We start from the raw sequence: 18,309 nt of genomic DNA on the forward strand, positions 1-18,309 counted from the left end.
GGAGTATGTGTTAGCATGGAAATGGAGATGGAATTGGTATTAGTGGTTCATAAACCAACTTGGAATCTGAGCCATTTTGGAGCCCTTGAATATTGTTCAGCCTTTAAAGAAAAGAAAATTCTAACACGTGCTACAACATGATAAACTTGAAGATATTAAGTGGAACAATCCAGTCTCCAAAGCACAAATAGTATATAATTCCACTTAGATACCTAGACTAGTCAGATTCATAGAAACAAAAGTAGAATAGTGGTTGCCAGAAGCTAAGGGAAGGAAGGAACAAGGAGTCATTGATTAATGGGTATAGAGTTCCAGATGGGAAAGATGAAAGGTCTGGAAAAGACTGGTGGTGATGTTTGCACAACAGTGTAAATGTACTTAATGTCACAGAAATAAACATTTAAAAATGCTTTAAATGTGTATTTTACTACAATTTTTGAAATGAAGCATTGTTTCCCGTCAGTGGCCAGGAGATAAGAAGTCCCTCATTTTGGAAAGTAGAGCTGTGAGAAACCGGAATCTATCTCTCTCTCCCTGTCTCTCCCTCCCTCTCTCTCTTTCTCTCTCATAAACACATTGACTCTCCTCCACTTTATTATTTTATTTTATTTATTTATTTATTTATTTTAGATTTTATTTATTAATGTGAGACACAACATGGAGAGGGAGAGACAGAGACACAGGCAGAGGGAGAAGCAGGCTCCATGCAGGGAGCCTGATGTGGGACTCCATCCCGGGTCTCCAGGACCACACCCCAGGCTGCAGGTGGCGCTAAACTGCTGCGCCACTGGGGCTGCCCTTATTATTATTATTATTATTATTATTATTATTATTATTATTATTATTATTTTAAATTATTTATTTATTTATTCATGAGAGACAGAGAAGCAGAGACACAGGCAGAGGGAGAAGTAGGCTCCATGCAGGGAGCCCAACCTGGGACTCAACCCCAGGTCTCCAGTATCACGCCCTGGCTGAAGGCGGCACCAAACCATTGGGCAACCAGGGCTGCCCTCTCCTCCACTTTATAACCCGCTCCAAATTACAACTTCTTAACTAGAACTTGCCTAAAATAAATTAATGTGCTTGTTGAGGTGCTTCATTTTAGTGGTGATGGTGGGAAACCTTGAGAATATCAAGTTTTTCCGATTATAAATTTCTTTATTCATTTACATGCTATGGAATATTGAGTGAATCAGAAGTGTATGAGAATTGAAAAGCATCTTAGTATAAAGTTGCAGAACTAGAAGAAACCTTAGTATCAAAGTCAAACTTCTCATTTATGGGAAAGGAACATTATGTTTAAAGAGATTGACTTTCCTAAAGTCACCAACTTTTTGGTAGTAAAACTAGAACTGAAAGGTCACTTTAATTCTTAGGTTAGTGGTTTCTGGCCTGCCCTGTACTCAATGGAAGAATTTACTTGTTAGAAGTCCTAATTGCATTTACTCGATCAAATAGTTAAAGCTGTAAATGTTCTTGAGTATTTGTAAAGTATCTTCTGGGCCCATTAAACATAATAAACAGAAAATAGTTGTCTGTGTTATAGGCAGAGGTATGTGGTGGGGTGTGGGTGTGTGTGTGTGTTGTGGAAGAGATATTTGAGGCTTGAGTCTGATTCTCACATAAAGTAGTCTATTCTCAGAAGAACTCTATTTTACTAGTAAATATGAAGTCAATGAAGAAGCCATCCCACCATGAAAATCCAAGGTGAACAAACAGGGATAAACATTATCTGAGAAACACAGATGAACAAAACAGCAAAAATTTGTCGTCATTAATATTTTAAGAGAGATTTGAGAGGTTATTGTTACCATAAAACTAAAACAGCGTCCCAACATTAAAAGTGATCCTGGGGGCGCCTGGGTGGCTTAGTCGGTTAAGCAGCTGACTTGATTTGGCTCAGGTCATGATCTTGCAGTTACAGAATCAAGTGCCCCATGTCCATCCCATTCCCAGTGTGGAGTCTACTTCAGATTCTTTCTCCCTCACCTCTCCCTGCCCCCTGCCCCTACTACCATCTTGCATACACTCTTTCTCTAAAATAAATTTAAAATCTTTTAAAAATAAAAATAAAAGTGAACCTACACTCTAGAACACCAAAGTAATGATCTGTAAGATAAAGAAATTTCCTAGAGTGTAGAGCTGAAAGAAAGAGATGGTAAAAAGGAGAGAAGTTTATAGGTATAATGGATAATCTTAGGATTCCTAAATAGGAATTCCTGGTGGAAAAGAGAAGGCAGGGATCCCTGGGTGGCTCAGCTGTTTAGCGCCTGCCTTTGGCCCAGGGCATGATCCTGGAATCCCAGGATCAAGTCCCACTTCGGGCTTCCTGCATGGGGCCTGCTTTTCCCTCTGCCGGTGTCCCTGCCTCTGTGTGTGTGTGTGCGTGTGTCTCATGAATAAATAAATAAAATCTTTAAAAAAAAAAAAAAAAAAAAGGAAAAGAGAAGGCAGAGAGGAAATTAAAAAAAAAAAAGAAGAAGAAGAAGAAGAATGAAGAAAAATTCTCTGAGCTGAATAAATAAAGTCCTGGGGCTTTTGATCAAAAGGAACTGTTAAATACAAATAGAAAAAAAAATAACATCAGAGCTAAAGATAAAGGAAAATCTCAAATTTTTTGTGGGAAGAGATGAGAATCACTTAAAAAAAAAACAGATAGGTATTAGACATCACAATGGGATGCTAGAAGATGTGGGCCAGTAAGTTTTTGAAAGTATGCATAAAAATGTGGTTTGCTTCATAGGTCCTTGAGAAGGAGGAGGGCATAGTGCTTGGAATTACATTCCAGCAAAACCAAAGAATCCCACCTTTAAAAGGTTAAAACATGAGATTAAAAAACAACAGAAGTATGTGATGAAAAATGAAATCCTGGGAGGGAGACAACTGTACTGTGAACTGGCTTAGAACATAATTGTTTTAGATTAAAACAGAAGTCACTGGGGTATAAGAATGTCTTCAAAAACAACATGGATTCTGTTGCACAAATTTTAAGAATAAGTTAGAATGTGTTAAATATTATTTATAAAATATAATTTAATAATTTTAAATATAAAAAATTTAATTTTCTAAAAATTGAAAGAACCTCTAGAAAAATTAGTTACTTCAGAAAGTCCAAATATGAAGCAAACTGAAATATATGCCTTATTTTTGAGCAGTTACCAAAGTATAAACACCCCCTCAGTTGAAATTAAGTGACATAAAATCACTATACATTCTCTGGATTTCATCCCATTGATTGGATGGCAGTCAATAATGTAAATACCTTTTGTTACTCAGTTTTTAAAAATCAAACTAAAGAGAAAACAGGAAAATTTAATAGTTGTAAAACAAACTGCAGATGATACAAAATTTAGGTAGATGATTACATGGGGAGCCAGTGGAAACTTCTTCACGTTGATGGGACAAGAAATGAAGACTGAAGTATAATAAAGTTGTTAAAACAACCAATAAAAACGAAAAATAACAAATCAGAATGAGTAGAGGAGGGAGAAAATAGGGTGAATTCTCTGAATCTTTTATAATGATACATTATAATAAAGGATAAATATGAGTACAGTAGTAAACACCAGAACTAAAAACAAGTGACCCAGGGTTATAATTTTTAGATTTGAAGTGGTTTGAGTTTGAGATGAAATTAGGGAGGAGATTTCTTGTTTTATTTTTATTGAATTCATAAGAGCACATGGTTAAGAAACCAAGTAATTCAATAAAGTTTTGAAAATTGGCCACCCCAGGCCCCCATTCTATCTCTTTGATGATAGATCTCTTCCCAGTGGCATTCACCTATTTTGAAGGATTCTTTCTTTCTTTTTTTTTTTTTTCTTTTTTCCAATGGTTTTACTTATTTGAGAGAACGAATACACATGTACAAGCAGGGGGGCAGGGGCAACTGGAGAGGGCAAGAGAATCCCAAGCAAGACCCCGGGCTGAGCACAGTGCCCTATGTAGGGCTCAATCCCAGGACTTTGGGGTCATGACCTAAGCCAAAATCAAGAGTCAGAAGCTTAACTGACAGCCTCTCAGGCACCCCTGAAGGATTCTTTTGATGTTTACCTCTGTATCTTTGGATAACTGTTATTTCATTATTTTGTACATGTTGACATCCACTTATAGAAGAGGGGATAGCTCTCCCTCACTACAGTTACACTCCATTTCCACCATGGGACCTCCCAGATCTTTGGATCTTTCGTTCAGTTTAGTCTTATTCCTTCGAAAATGGTCTTATCATGTAAAACTCTAGTCTTCTTAGTTGGGGAGATTATCTAGGAAACTGAATTCTTTGATTGACTTTTAATTAGTCCTTATTTTAGCCTAACAGTGAGACTTTCGTTTTTTTTTCTAAACCTCCTATGTGAAAAAATAAAAATAAAAAAAATAAAAAAATAAACCTCCTATGTGGTTTGAAATTTTTTTTAACTCTTAGAAATTTAAATTGAGATATCAGTAATAGCAGTCCTGTTTTTGAAAAAGATTGTGTTCATCATTATAATCAGCCATAATCCTTAAACTTGCTGAATTTGTGACTACTTCATTTAGATCATATTGTGCTATAGATGGGTATTATATGTTGTGGAATACATTGAGTAGATGTTCATCTGAGCAGTTTCCTAGGAAAATATCTTAAACTTCTTATAAATAGAGGAGAGAATAATGCATATTTGTGGAATGTCTCTCCCAATATACTATGGTTAGCTTTTCTGTGAACTTAAGGATAAGCATGTTTTGGAAAGTCAGGAGGGGAGCCAAAAAATTATAATTAAGGGAGAAAAATGTGTGCCTGTTCATATTTTAGTTTATGCTCAGCAACATGGACAGGTTTGATTTTGAAAGCTAAGCTATAATCCCTTCCCAGTTACGAAAAGCTTTATTAGGAGTCTAATACTGACATATGTAAAAATCAACAACCTGTCCTACTTAATCATTAGGAAGGCTTGATTTGCTTGTTTGGTCTTTGCTTAAGTGGATAATCAGGATTGTAGGTGTTCAGAATACTGTATGGGCTACATTCAGATCTTACTTAACTAATAGTCACAAATGTTTTTATAGTTTCTTATGGTTTGCTTGCAGCTGCAGCATATGAAGAACCTTTCAAGAGTGTGAATCACTTTGACATATCAAAGGCATGCGTTAAAATGTATAGTTGTCCTAATTGGTTTGCTTTCCTCATTTTTAAAAAATATTTTATTTATTAGAGTATTTATTAGTGAGGAGAGGGAGAAGCAGACTCCCTGCTGAGCAGAAAGCCCAATTCAGGGCTCAATCCTAGGACCCCAGGATCATGACCCAAGCCTAAGGCAGATGATTAACCAACTGAGCCACCCAGTTGCTCCTGCTTTGCTCCTTTTTAATAAAATAGCTTTTACATTAGAATTGGGTTAAATGCAAAGAATACAAAAATATGAGTTTAAAGAGATATGTGCAGCCTTATCTACAGTAGCCAAATTAAGGAAACTGCCCAAGTATCCCTAAATGATAAATAAAGATCTGGTGTGCGTATACACACACACACATCATGGAATATTACTCAGCCATGAAAAAGAATGAAAGTCTTGTCATTTACAATGATGTAAGTGGAGTTAGAATAATGCTTAGTGAAATAAGTCAGAGAAGGACAAATACCATATGATTTCACTCTTGGAAATTAAGAAACAAAACAAACATGCAAAGGGAAAAAAAAGGAGCAAACCAAGAAACAGACTCTTTTTAAATTCTTCATGAAAGACATTTTTAGAGAGGCAGAGAGAGAAGCAGGCTCCATGCAGGGACCCGACACGCGACCCAATCCTGGGTCTCTAGGATCCCTTCCCTGGGCTGAAAGCTAAACCACTGAGCCACCAGGGCTGCCCGAGAAGCAGACTCTTAACCACAGAGAACAAACTGATTGCCAGGGGTGGGTAAGTATTGGGGATGGGTGAAATAGGTAATGGGAATTTAGGAGCATGCTTTTTGTGAGGAGCACCGGGTGTTATATGGAAGTGTTAAATCACTATAATGTACACCTGAAACTAGTTTTACACTGTATGTTAAATAAGTACAATTTAAATAAAAAGAGGTTTCTGGGTAGCTCAGTTGGTAAGTCTCCAACCCTTGATTTCTGCTTATGATCTCGGGGTTGTAAGATTAAGCCTCACATCAGGCTCCATGCTGGGTGTGGAGCCTCCTTAAGCTTCTCTCTCTCCCCCTTTCCCATACTTGCACCCTTTAAAAAAAGAAATTGATTGGGTTAGATGTTGCAATGTTTTTGTCAAAATGCATTCTTATAAAGAAGTACTTTGTAGGTAATCTCACTTAGTTCTGTGTCATTTACAGTGTTCAATAAGAAGATCTATAAACCTTGCCGTGTATGTACCAGGAAGGAAAGAGCTCTAACATTTCAAGCTGACATGGATAGGAAGAATGAAAACTCTTGTTCTGGATTGCCTCGGTTTGAAAGATTCTAGTTCCGGACTGCCCAGAAGGGCATTCTGCAATGATGGGAATGTTCATTCTACACTATACAGTTTGGTAGACACTAGTCATATGTGGCTAGTGTGGCTGAGGAACTGAATATTTAATTTTAACTAACTTAAATTTAAGTAGCTACTTGTAGCTAATGGCTTCTGTAATAATGTAGTATTAAGAAACTGAGGGAAAACATGAATATAGAAGCAGTTACATTGACCTGTGTTAGGACTTCTGGTATAAATTAGTTTAGCATAGCTTATAGGCTTTCCAACTTCCTCACTTCTGATTCTTACTGCTGATTTTTTAACTAAAAAATTAGGTTCCTAACCAAATGCTAGGATTAAGACTTCTGATAACTGGTAGATGCTTGTCTTGTCCTCTTTACCTCAACTATTTTTGTATGTCTAACCCCAACTCTTCTCATCCTTGGTGAAAAGGAATCTTATTTTGACAGTGCCTGGTAAGTCTTTCCTACTTGGGAAACTCCTAAACTTTTCTAAACTCAGTTATTAGGGCATTTATTCAATATACCAATAAAACCACGTTTCTTAGGGTGTTTTCAGGTGACTCATTGGCACAATTACTAAGTATTTCTAGAATCTTACTTGTATTTATTTATTTTCTTTTTTAAGATTTTACTTATTTGTTAGAGCAGGCATGAGCAGGGGGAGAGGCAGAAAGAAAAGCAGGCTCCCTGCTGAGCAGGGAGACCACGTGGGGCTCCATCCCAGGATCTGGGATCACAACGGAGCCAAAGGCAGATGCCCAACTAACAGAGCCACACAGGTGCCCCAAGGTAGAAAATGTGTTTTATTTTATTTAATAAAGATTTTATTTATTTATTTATTCATGAGAGACAATGAGAGGCAGAGACACAGGTAGAGGGAGGAGAAGCAGGCTCTTTGCAAGAAACCCAATGTGGATCTCGATCCTGGGAATCTGGGATCAGGCCCTGAGCCAAAGGCAGACACTCAACTGCTGAGCCACCCAGACATCCCAGAAAAATGTGTTTTAGAATATATACTAAACACCTAGTTTCTAAATTGCACTTATTTTGATAGTTTTAAGTATTTTGGATTCAGTCTTGACTGAAAAAGGAGCATGCTGCCAAAAACTCCTTTAAAGGTGAATGAGTATTCTGCTTCTTTGTATGCGTTATATACTTGGTACCCATAAAGGATATTGAAGTAAGTTTAATTTTCCTTATTTTGGTATTGATAACACCTCTAGGGCTACTGAGCTATTATATAATTGACCATCTTTGCATAGTACTATTACGGTGATTTCCTTTAGGTCTGTCTTTGGGATATGTTGCATTCATGGCCCCATTGAACAGAATTCACCTAATGTCAGATTTTTCACCCTGCTTTTTCACAATGGAATATCTTTGCCTTCACTTGTGACTTTGGTCCATTCTGATCTTTCCTACTTACTGCTGTTAATAATTAAAAATCTACTTTGTCTCTTTGGTGTTAAGCTCTGCTGTAAATCTAATTTTTTGTTTTGTTTCTTCTATAAGTTTATTTTTTATTTTTTATTTATTTATTTTTTTTAATTTTTTTTTTAATTTTTTATTTATTTATGATAGTCACAGAGAGAGAGAGAGGCAGAGACATAGGCAGAGGGAGAAGCAGGCTCCATGCACTGAGAGCCTGACGTGGGATTCGATCCCGGGTCTCCAAGATCGCGCCCTGGGCCAAAGGCAGGCACCGAACTGCTGCGCCACCCAGGGATCCCATATAAGTTTATTTTTTAAAAATCAGGCTTTAATTTTTATAACCAAAGATAAAAATCAAAAGTAAGTTTGTTTAGGGGTGTCTGGATAGTTTAGTCAGTTAAGCACCTGACTCTTGATTTTGGCTCAGGTCATGATCTCAGACATGGGATCAACCCCCATGTTGGGCTCCACACTTAACAGGGGAATCTGTTTGAGATTCTGTCTCTCCCTGTTCCCCTCCCCTCTACACTCTGTATCTCTAAAATAAATCTTTTTAAAAAGTGAGTTTGTTTTTTTAAATGGTGGCGAATCAGTCTTTTACATTTTATGCAAACTCTCATTTTCAATTCTTTTTCATTTTTGAATGCTTAGAGATTTGTTTACTAAAAAAAAATAATCTCTTGGAGGTATTGTTATCCTGAGTCATTGAGACTTCCAGAAATCTGACTGCTAAGTGGATGTGCCTTTAACTAACTGGAATCATTTGGAGATTTTGTAAGTGACATGATAAATCCTGACTTCTATAAAACTGGATGGGTAATAGTACTTTCCCAGATTTATCCATGAATGAAGCCAAATTCAAAGCAGTTCATTTTTGACTTTAGAATGTCGTTCTTAACCTGAAGTCTAGTATATCAAAATTTAAGTGGTTTATTACATACCTACTTACGCTCCAAATTGGGTAAGACTTTAAGTCAGCATAGATCCTACTTAGAGCACAGTAGTCAAAATATTGCTCAAAATGAAGAAGAGATTTAAGCATTTTAAAAATGTTTTCTCTAAAAAGACTGAAGACTAGTTCTCTTCATTACAACAACTTGAACCCTAAAAGAAACAATTGTCCTTCTTAGATGGTGGTAATGTGTATTGATATACATTACCAAGAAACTATTAGAAAGGACATAAAAGGGGATTTTTTTTTTCACTAAACTGTTATTACATCAGGTATTGACAAGAGTCATTTCAATAATCTCTGTCAAAAGAGAGGAAGGCAATATAGTAGGTCATTCTATTTAGAGACTTTATTATTTATTTATTTGAGATTTTTATTTTATTTCTTCATGAGAGACACGGGGGAGTGGGGGCAGAGACACAGGCAGAGGGAGAAGCAGGCTCCATGCAGGGAGCCTGACATGGGACTCCATCCCAGGTCTCCAGGATCACACCTTGGGCTGAACGCAGCGCTAAACCACTGAGCCACCGGGGCTGCCCTAGAGACCTTTTTTAACCTTAGTTTTCCTGTTTTGCTGAGAAGGGACTCAGATGTTCATCTTTTTTCCTTTGTCATTGAGCAGGGAAAAGTTATCAGGAGAAGCAGGTTCTTAAATTATTAATTCATACAATTTTAGGAAATTGCTCCTGCTATAAGTGAAGTAACTTTAAGAGTCTCCTGCCAAAAGGAAAACCTTAATTTTCACAATGGACCATCTGTTTAACATTCAGTTGACCCTTTATTTGTGAATTGATTTTGAGAGGGGCAAGATTTCTTCCTCCCTAGAAGACTGTCCTTTTCTGTGCTTCCTGACACTGAATGATTCTGGGTAACTAGCTCTGCTTTTCCCACCTGCACCCCTCACCCCAAGCTAGGTTCATAGGTTTTTATTATACTGCTTCTACTTTGCTCACATACAAAAACCTAAGTAATTATCACAAAACATATCTGCTTTCTTTTAAAAATAGAATTTAGTAAACTTTTGTGGGAATCTCTCAGGTGTAGAGAATTGAGTTAATTTTATTAATTTACTAAGTCATTCACCCAGAAAATATTAAAAACCCTATTATGTGTTGGGTGTTCTGCTTGACACTATAGGCCCAGTGGTAAACAACCAGATATGATTTTTTTTTGAAGATTTATTTATTTTAGAGAGGTGGGGAGGGAGGGGAGAGAGAGAGAGAGAAAATGAAACAGGGGAGGGACAGGGGGAAAAGGACAGAGGGAATCTCAAGCCCACACCCCACTGAGCATGGAGCCAGAGGTGGGTTCTGTCTCTGCCCAACTCGGTTTCTCTTGATTTCACACTATTCTGAGGTCAAAACCAGCAGTCAGGCACTTAATTGAGCAAGCCACCAGGCATCCCAGCAAAATGTGATTTTTGGGGATCCCTGGGTGGCGCAGCGGTTTGGCGCCTGCCTTTGGCCCAGGGCGCGATCCTGGAGACCCGGGATCGAATCCCACGTCGGGCTCCTGGTGCATGGAGCCTGCTTCTCCCTCTGCCTGTGTCTCTGCCTCTCTTTCTCTCTGTGACTATCATGAATAAATAAATAAAATCTTTAAAAAAAAAAAATGTGATTTTTGCCCTGTGGAGCTCAGTATACTTCGTGGTACACTGTCATCATCAATCTATGAACATAAGCCCTACTTGTGTTTCATTTACTTTTATTTTTTTATTTTTTTTATTTTGCAATCTCTTTTCAGGTTCCCCCTCCATAAGCATTTACTCCGATACTCCTCTTTAAATATATATTTATGTGTGGTTGTAATTTTACATTAATGGTAGTGTAGATCTCAGCTTAATCGTTTTTACCCAGGTATTTTTAAGCTCCAGCCAATCATAGTCACTACTTCTAACTCTGCCTAATATTCCATTATCTGCATCCAAAACATTTACTTTAAGTCATTACCTGGTGATGGAATCTATGTTGCTTTCTATACCCTGGTACAAATAATGCTGCAGTGATCAAGCACCCTTGTATGTATTGCTTAAGGATCTCTGCAAGTATTTCTTTGGAGTACTTACCCATGAGTGGAATTCTGGGTCATAGATAAACAGAATGGCTTATCAAGCAATTCACAAAAAGGTTCCTATTTTCCCCTATTCTTACCAGCACTTTATATTACTCAGCTTTCTAATTTTTATTTTTCTTGTAGTTTAAAAATAGTATTTCTTGCATTTCTCTGAGAGTTGGTAAGAGTGGCCTTTCTTAATTTACTTGATAGCCTCTTCCTCCTGTAAATTGCCTACTAATATCTTTTGCCCATTTGTTCTCCTGAGTTACCTTTTTTCTTGCTTTTGTAGAAGTTCCTCATAGTTAAGGTATTAACTGATAATTTTAGATGAAAAAATCATTACTCCCAAAGCATTTTTTACTGAAGTGTTTATTTGAATGAAGTTAAACCTGCCAATATTTTATCTTTTACAGACTTTTGTTAAGTAATTTTGCCTTTTAGATCTGTTAATCCATCTGGAGTTTGTGTTCTCCATATATACAGAGAGGCAGAGCTCTAACTACTTTTGCCTATGTAAATATGTAAAATTTTCCAGCAAAACCTACGAAAGAAGTCATCCTTTTTTACTGCTTTGAGAAAACCAGCTATGTCATAGGAGACTCATTTATATATAGGCCTGTTTATAAGCTTTGTATTCTGTTACAACTAGGTCTGTTTGTTTCTGTGTCAGTCTATTACTTTGGCTTTGCATAGTCTCTCTTAGTATGTAGTCTCTATCTTAATTGCAGATACCCTGCAAATACATGCATACTTCAGCTCTTTCTTTGCAGAATTACCTTAAATTTCCATAGATTTGGTGTGTATGGGGAGGTGAGTATGGTAAAAAGCTTTTTTTTTTTTTAAGGATTTTATTTTTAAGTAATCTCTACACCCAGCATGGGACTTGAGCTTACTACTCTGAGGTCAAGAGTTGCATGTTCTACCAATTGAATCATCCAGGCACCCACAGTAAACAGCTTTATTAAGATGTAATTCTCGGGACATCTGGGTGGCTCAGCGGTTGAGCACCTGGCTTTGGCTCAGGGTGTGATCCCTGTCTGGGGATCAAGTCCCACGTCAGGCTCCCTGCAAGGAGCCTGCTTCTCCCTCTGCCTATGTCTCTGCCTCTCTCTCCCTCTTTCTCTCTCTCTCTCTCTCTCTCTCTCTCTCTCTCTGTCTCTCATGAATAAATAAATAAAATCATAAAAAAAAAAGATGTAATTCTCAGGTCACCTGGGTGGCTGAAGCAGTTAAAGTGCCTGACAAAAAAAAAAAAGTGCCTGACTTCTGTTTGCTCTCAGTAAATTAAAATTTACTTAAATTCAAGTCCCACATTGGGCCCTCCATGCTGGGACATAGAGCCTACATTTTAAAAGGGGGGGGGGGGTATGTAATTCACATACTATACAATCTCCTTACTTAAAATGTGCAGATAAAGTTCTGCAACCATCACTCAAAAATTTTTGGAGCATTTTCATTACCCCCAAAAGAAACCCCGTACTCTTCAGCCATTACTCCCCGCCCCACCTTCACAACTTACATAGTCCTAGACTCATCTCTATTAATTTTCCTATTCTAAACATCATATATTTGGAATCATACAGGGCAGCCCTGTATGGGTGCTCAGCGGTTTAGGGCTGCCTTCGACCCGAGGCATGATCCTGGAGACCCGGGATAGAGTCGCCTGCATGATGTTTCATTATATGAATATATCACATTTTATTTGTCCATCCATCAGTTGATGGACATTTTGATGGTTTCTACCTTCTGGCTATAATGAATTATGCCACCAGAAAGAGTTCAAGTTTTTGTGTGAACGTAGGTTTTCATTTTTCTTTGTTATGTACCTGGGAGTGAATTGCTTGATCAAATGTTAACACTCTGTGCTTAAACTCTTTAAGGAACTGCCAAACTGTTTTCCAAATTAGTTGTTCCATTTTACTTCCCACCAACAGTGTATAAAAGTTCCAATTTCTTCATGTTCTTGTCAACTTTGATCTTTCCTGTCTTTTCTGTTTCCACCATCCTAGCAGGTATGAAGTGGTATCATTATGGTTTTCATTTGTTTCCTTAATGACTAAAGATGTTGAGGGTCTTTTCATATACTTGTTAGCCATTTGTATCCCTTTGGAGAAATGTCAGATCTTTTGTTCATTTTTTTTTCCAATATATATCTTTTTAAAGATTTTATTTATTTGACAGAGCAAGCAGGGGGAGTGGCAAGCAGAGGGAGAAGGAGAAGCAGGCTTCCCACTAAGCAGAGAGCCAGGACCCTGGGATCATGACCTGAGCTGAAGATCAGACACTTAACAGACCGAGCCACCCAGGAACCCCTGTCCATTTTCTGCCTGGATTGGGTTTTTTTGTTCTTTTTTTTTTTTAAGATTTTATTTATTTATTCATTCATGAGAGACACACCGAGAGAGAGAAAGGCAGAGACACAGGCAGAGGGAGAAGCAGGCCCCATGCAGGGAGCCCGACGTGGGACCCGATCCCGGGTCTCCAGGAGCACACCCTGGGCTGCAGGCAGCACTAAACCACTGTGTCACCGGGGATGCCCGGGTTTTTTGTTCTTTTATGCTACTCAAGAATTTAATTCATGTCAAACTTACTTAGTTTATCGGGGCTTTTTATTTAAAACTTTTTTAGTTGTAAAAACTATGTATGTCTGTCCTTTTCATGGTAGTACTTTGGGTTTTTGCTTATCTCTTTCTGTTCTTCAGTCTTGTGTGGGTCTTTCCACAAAACAGTATTTATGAGTTCAGGACCCAAAACTCATCCTGCCACACATAATCGGTTCTGTCACTTACCAGCTATGTGACCTTTGGTAGTTTGTATAACTTCTCTGTGCCTCTGTTTCCTCAGATGGAAAATGGGTGAATTGATAGTCCCTATGTCAAAAGGTTGTTGAAAGGATTAAATGAGTTACTATATGAAAACTGTTGAGAATACTGCCTGATACTTCACAAGTTCTCAGTTAATGCTAACTGCTGTTAATAGTAGAAGGCTTTTCTAAGAGTCAGCTTTTGGGTCTGTTGATATCCATTGTTTTTTGTTCTCTATCTTGTTGATATCTCCCCTTAATTATTTCTTTGTGTTTACACTCCTTGAGTTTAACACACTGCCTAATAGTCAAAGCTGGACATTTGTAATGATAACTATAACTACTTCAGGTGTATCCTACAACCCCTAATTTTATGGTGGTTACATCTGATTTATTAAGTCATGGTTATATTTTTTTTCCATGTCTTAAACTTATCAATATTAATACCATTCTGAACAAGTGACCAGTGCCTCAGCACATTTTTCACTTAAATCCCTAACTCTTCTTCCAATTCTCTTTATATTCATATTCTCCAAAGTTTTGATTCTGGATTGTTTAGGGATATACTTTCCTGCTTTTTTTTTTTTTTTTATCCTCCATTGCTTGCTTTAAAACAAAATAAAACATTATGTGAACTATTCTTTATCATACCTGAAATACTTCATAGAACTTCCTTGGGTTTATTTTTGTCCTTGCTGGAATTTCTCCAAGACAGTCTCTGGGTTTGATAAGCCTTCTGAGTTTTTTTTTTTTTTTTTTTAATTTATTTATTTTTTTATTTATTTATGATAGTCACAGAGAGAGAGAGGCAGAGACACAGGCAGAGGGAGAAGCAGGCTCCATGCACCGGGAGCCCGACGTGGGACTCGACCCCGGGTCTCCAGGATCACGCCCTGGGCCAAAGGCAGGCGCCAAACCGCTGCGCCACCCAGAGATCCCTGCCTTCTGAGTTTTAGTATGCCTGCAGCTAAAATTTATTCTTTCCTTATATTAAAATGTTATTTTATCTCTGTAAATTATAGGCTCAAAGTTGTGCGGGTTTTTTCTTTCTCACTTTAAAACTATCTCTCCAGTATCTTCTGGTTTCTAGTGTTGGTTTTGAAAAATCAGATATTCATCTGATTCTTTCCTTTGTAGGCAGTCATTCTTTCTAGAAACTTTCATATTTTGTTTCTGTCAATCTTAACTATAATTTGTCTAGCTGTGAGAATTTTCTTAAATACCTGTTTGTTAGTCTGAGGCTGGATTTTTTTCTTTAATTCTGATAAATTCTTAGATTCTTACCTTTATTTTTCCCTTTTCTTCCCCTTCTAGGACCTTCTTACTATTGATAGTAGTATTTCTACTTTTATCTTCCTTAAATTTTCTTTTTTTTTTTTTTTAATTTTTATTTATTTATGATAGTCACACAGAGAGAGAGAGAGAGAGAGAGAGAGGCGCAGAGACATAGGCAGAGGGAGAAGCAGGCTCCATGCACCAGGAGCCCGATATGGGATTCGATCCCGGGTCTCCAGGATCGCGCCCTGGGCCAAAGGCAGGCGCTAAACCACTGCGCCACCCAGGGATCCCCTTAAATTTTCTTTTATATTTTATGTATCATCATCCCTTTGTCCAAAAATATCCCTATTTAGGAATTCCTCAATCTGATCTTTCAGCTCACTAATACACTCTTCAGTTATCAATTCTTGTACCCAATGCATCAAGTTAATTTTTTGCTTTGGATATTGATTTCTTTATATTAGGGATTACAGTTGGATTTTTCTTTTTTTTTTTTAATTTTTATTTATTTATGATAGTCACACAGAGAGAGAGAGAGAGAGAGAGAGAGGCAGAGACATAGGCAGAGGGAGAAGCAGGCTCCATGCACCGGGAGCCCGACGTGGGATTCGATCCCGGGTCTCCAGGATCACGTCCTGGGCCAAAGGCAGGCGCTAAACCGCTGCACCACCCAGGGTTCCCCTGGATTTTTCTTTATGACACTTTTCTACTACCTCTTCAAGTATTCTTTTTTTTTTTAAACCAGTTTGTTATAACTTTTTTTTTAAGATTGTTTTTAAGTAATCATTTCTATACAATGTGAGGCTTGAACTTACAACCCTGAGATCAAGAGTTTGTATGCTTCACTAACTGAACCAGCTTGGTGCCCCTATTTTAAATCAAGTCTGTGTTGCTGCCTTATATATACCAGGCTTCTTATTAACAAAGTGGTAATTTGCAAGTTTTTATTATTAAATGGACACCACTTGCCTGGCTTAGGGCATGGAGGTGGAAATAATTTCTTTCACCACCATGAAGAAGATCTGGTTGTCCTTTCATTAGACTAGATTCTGGCACTGCACCTTTTCTCCTGTTTCTCTCATTTAGTGTTCATTCTCAGAAGTAACTCTGCAGTATTATATATGTTCAGTCAGCCAGATTTATTTTACTTTTTTTTTTTAAGATTTTATTTATTCATAGAGACAGAGAGAGAGAGGCAGAGACACAGGCAGAGGGAGAAGCAGGCATCATACAGAGAGCCTGACGTGGGACTCGACTCAGGGTCTCCAGGATCACACCCTGGGCTGCAGGCCACGCTAAACCGCTGTGCCACCAGGGCTGCCCCAGCCAGATTTATTTTAAAATTACTTTATTTTTGGGCAGCCCGGGTGGCTCAGTGGTTTAGCGCTGCCGCCTTCAGCCCAGGGCCTGATCCTGGAGACCTGGGATCGAGTCCCACATCAGACTCCCTACATGGAGCCTGCTTCTCCCTCTGCCTGTGTGTCTCTGTGTCTCTCATGAATAAATAAAATAAAAAATCTTTTTAAAAATAAAATAAAATCACTTTTATTCTATACAAAAGCCTTCATATTCAGGAGATAAATTACAGGAACATAGCTGTGTACAGCTTACTTATTATTAACCAAGCTTTATTTATTTTTTTAAAGATTTTATTTATTTATTCATAGAGACAGAGAGAGAGGGGCAGAGGCACAGGCAGAGGGAGAGGGAGAAGCAGGCTCCATGCTTGCTTGGGGGCCCAACCTGGGATTCTATCCAGGTTCTCCAGGATCACGCCCCAGGCTGCAGGCGGCGCCAAACCGCTGGGCCACCGGGGCTGCCCTAACCAAGCTTTTAATAGACTATTAAGGATCAGCCGTTGTGGCTACTAAGGTAATTGGAAGCAGAAATAACCATAGGCAAATTATTAAGCAGATAACACTGATAACATTGTACATTCTTCCTCCTCTTTTTTTTTTTTTTCTAGGTCATCTCCTTCTCTCGAACTGACCCTTTAAACTTTCTTTCCTGCCATCCTCTTCACCTGGTCCTATATCCTCATGACCAGGAAAATGAATCTGTAGCCAAATCCTGTAGTAGACATCACTGATTTATTACATATTCTCTGCCTGCCAAGCCTTAGGTATGCCCTTAGAATCCTTCTCAGTACAGTATTTCAGGGAATCAATTAGAGTTACCACTAAAGATGACACCTGGTCGTTGCTGTTTTATCAGACTCTTTTTTGAAGTAGACTGTGACATTAACTTATTTAGGCTATATTTGTTTTGAAGGTTGAAAAGGAATAAAGGTAGAATAGCAAGTAAAGGTGACTCCTAATATCCAAGAGACACTTTCCTGCTTTTCTCTTAGTCTTTTTTTTTTCTCTTAGTCTTTTAAAGCCTTATATATCACCTCTATCTTTCTCTATCTATATGCTGTTTCTGCTGCTTTCTACCTAATCGATTTACACTGGAAAACTAGGACATGTCTTTTGAACAAGATTTTGATTCTGTAGTGAGTGAAAAGGACATTTCTTTCTTTCCAAATATTCTCACTTCTTTAGTCTCCTGAGGTAATTTTTTTCACATGTATAATTGCATTTTGTCTGATGGTATAATGTATGTTTTTTCCCCATCCTTATGTTCAGATATTTTTGTAGAAAACTAGGTGTTACCAAATCTCTAGAAGGTGTTTGTTTTGAATCCTTCTTTCTAGAACTAAGCAGTTGTTACCTACTGCTAAAAAGAGACAGGAATTTGAGAAAGGAAAAGATAAAAAATGATGTAAGGCAAACAAGTACTACTCTATTTTTGTTTCTGACTTAGTGTCAACTAGGTACTTTAAAAATATTAATGAAAAAGACAGTGTAGGCCATCCTTAAGTGTGCCAACTGTATTGCCATTGCTGTAGTCTATGCACCAACTATGTCATTGTATCTGTTCTTTACAACCAGGCATTGGCCTCATCTACTTAGGAAGACCATGAGGGTTGAAAAGTAAATAATTTGCCCAAGGGCAAAGAGCTTGTCAGTGGTAGAGTTGGGATTCCACCCCAGCTGTCTCAGACTTCAAACTTTATAATCCTTCCCATTTGATCATATAGGAAATTTTAGCAGATTTTATCTTTTTTTTCATAATAGACTTTATATTGTAGCCTTTTTAATTTGAGTAATAGTTACATATAGACCTATATTTTAATGTTTTATAGGTTATTTGAGCCACTGGCACTATGGCTAAAATGATAGGCTTCTGAGACAATAGCTTTCTGAGCCCCTGAGGCCATGTAGCTCAGCAGTGTAGGACAGTGGTTGAGCCAGGTGTCAAATCCTGGCTCTCTTGCTGCCTCGCATTGTGCAA

The 18,309-nt window shown here is 37.9% G+C and overlaps 1 protein-coding gene across 5 annotated transcripts in view; it reads left to right on the plus strand.

Moving 5' to 3' along the window:
* Nucleotides 1–18,309, plus strand: part of ABHD17B (abhydrolase domain containing 17B, depalmitoylase) — a 54,410-nt gene that overhangs the window by 26,223 nt on the left and 9,878 nt on the right. The window contains exon 1 of one of the 5 annotated variants that reach the window (XM_072838154.1): nt 6,486–6,907. The exons of 2 other annotated variants lie outside the window; for them this stretch is intronic. The gene's annotated coding sequence lies outside the window, so the exon portion shown is untranslated. Of the gene's footprint in view, nt 1–6,485; nt 6,908–8,507; nt 8,660–14,487; nt 14,651–18,309 lie in introns of those variants that run through there. 2 more of the 5 variants (XM_072838173.1, XM_072838144.1) reach the window with 2 other exon arrangements.

This window comes from Canis lupus, chromosome 1 (genome assembly GCF_048164855.1).
Source record: "Canis lupus baileyi chromosome 1, mCanLup2.hap1, whole genome shotgun sequence".
NCBI lineage: Eukaryota > Metazoa > Chordata > Mammalia > Carnivora > Canidae > Canis > Canis lupus.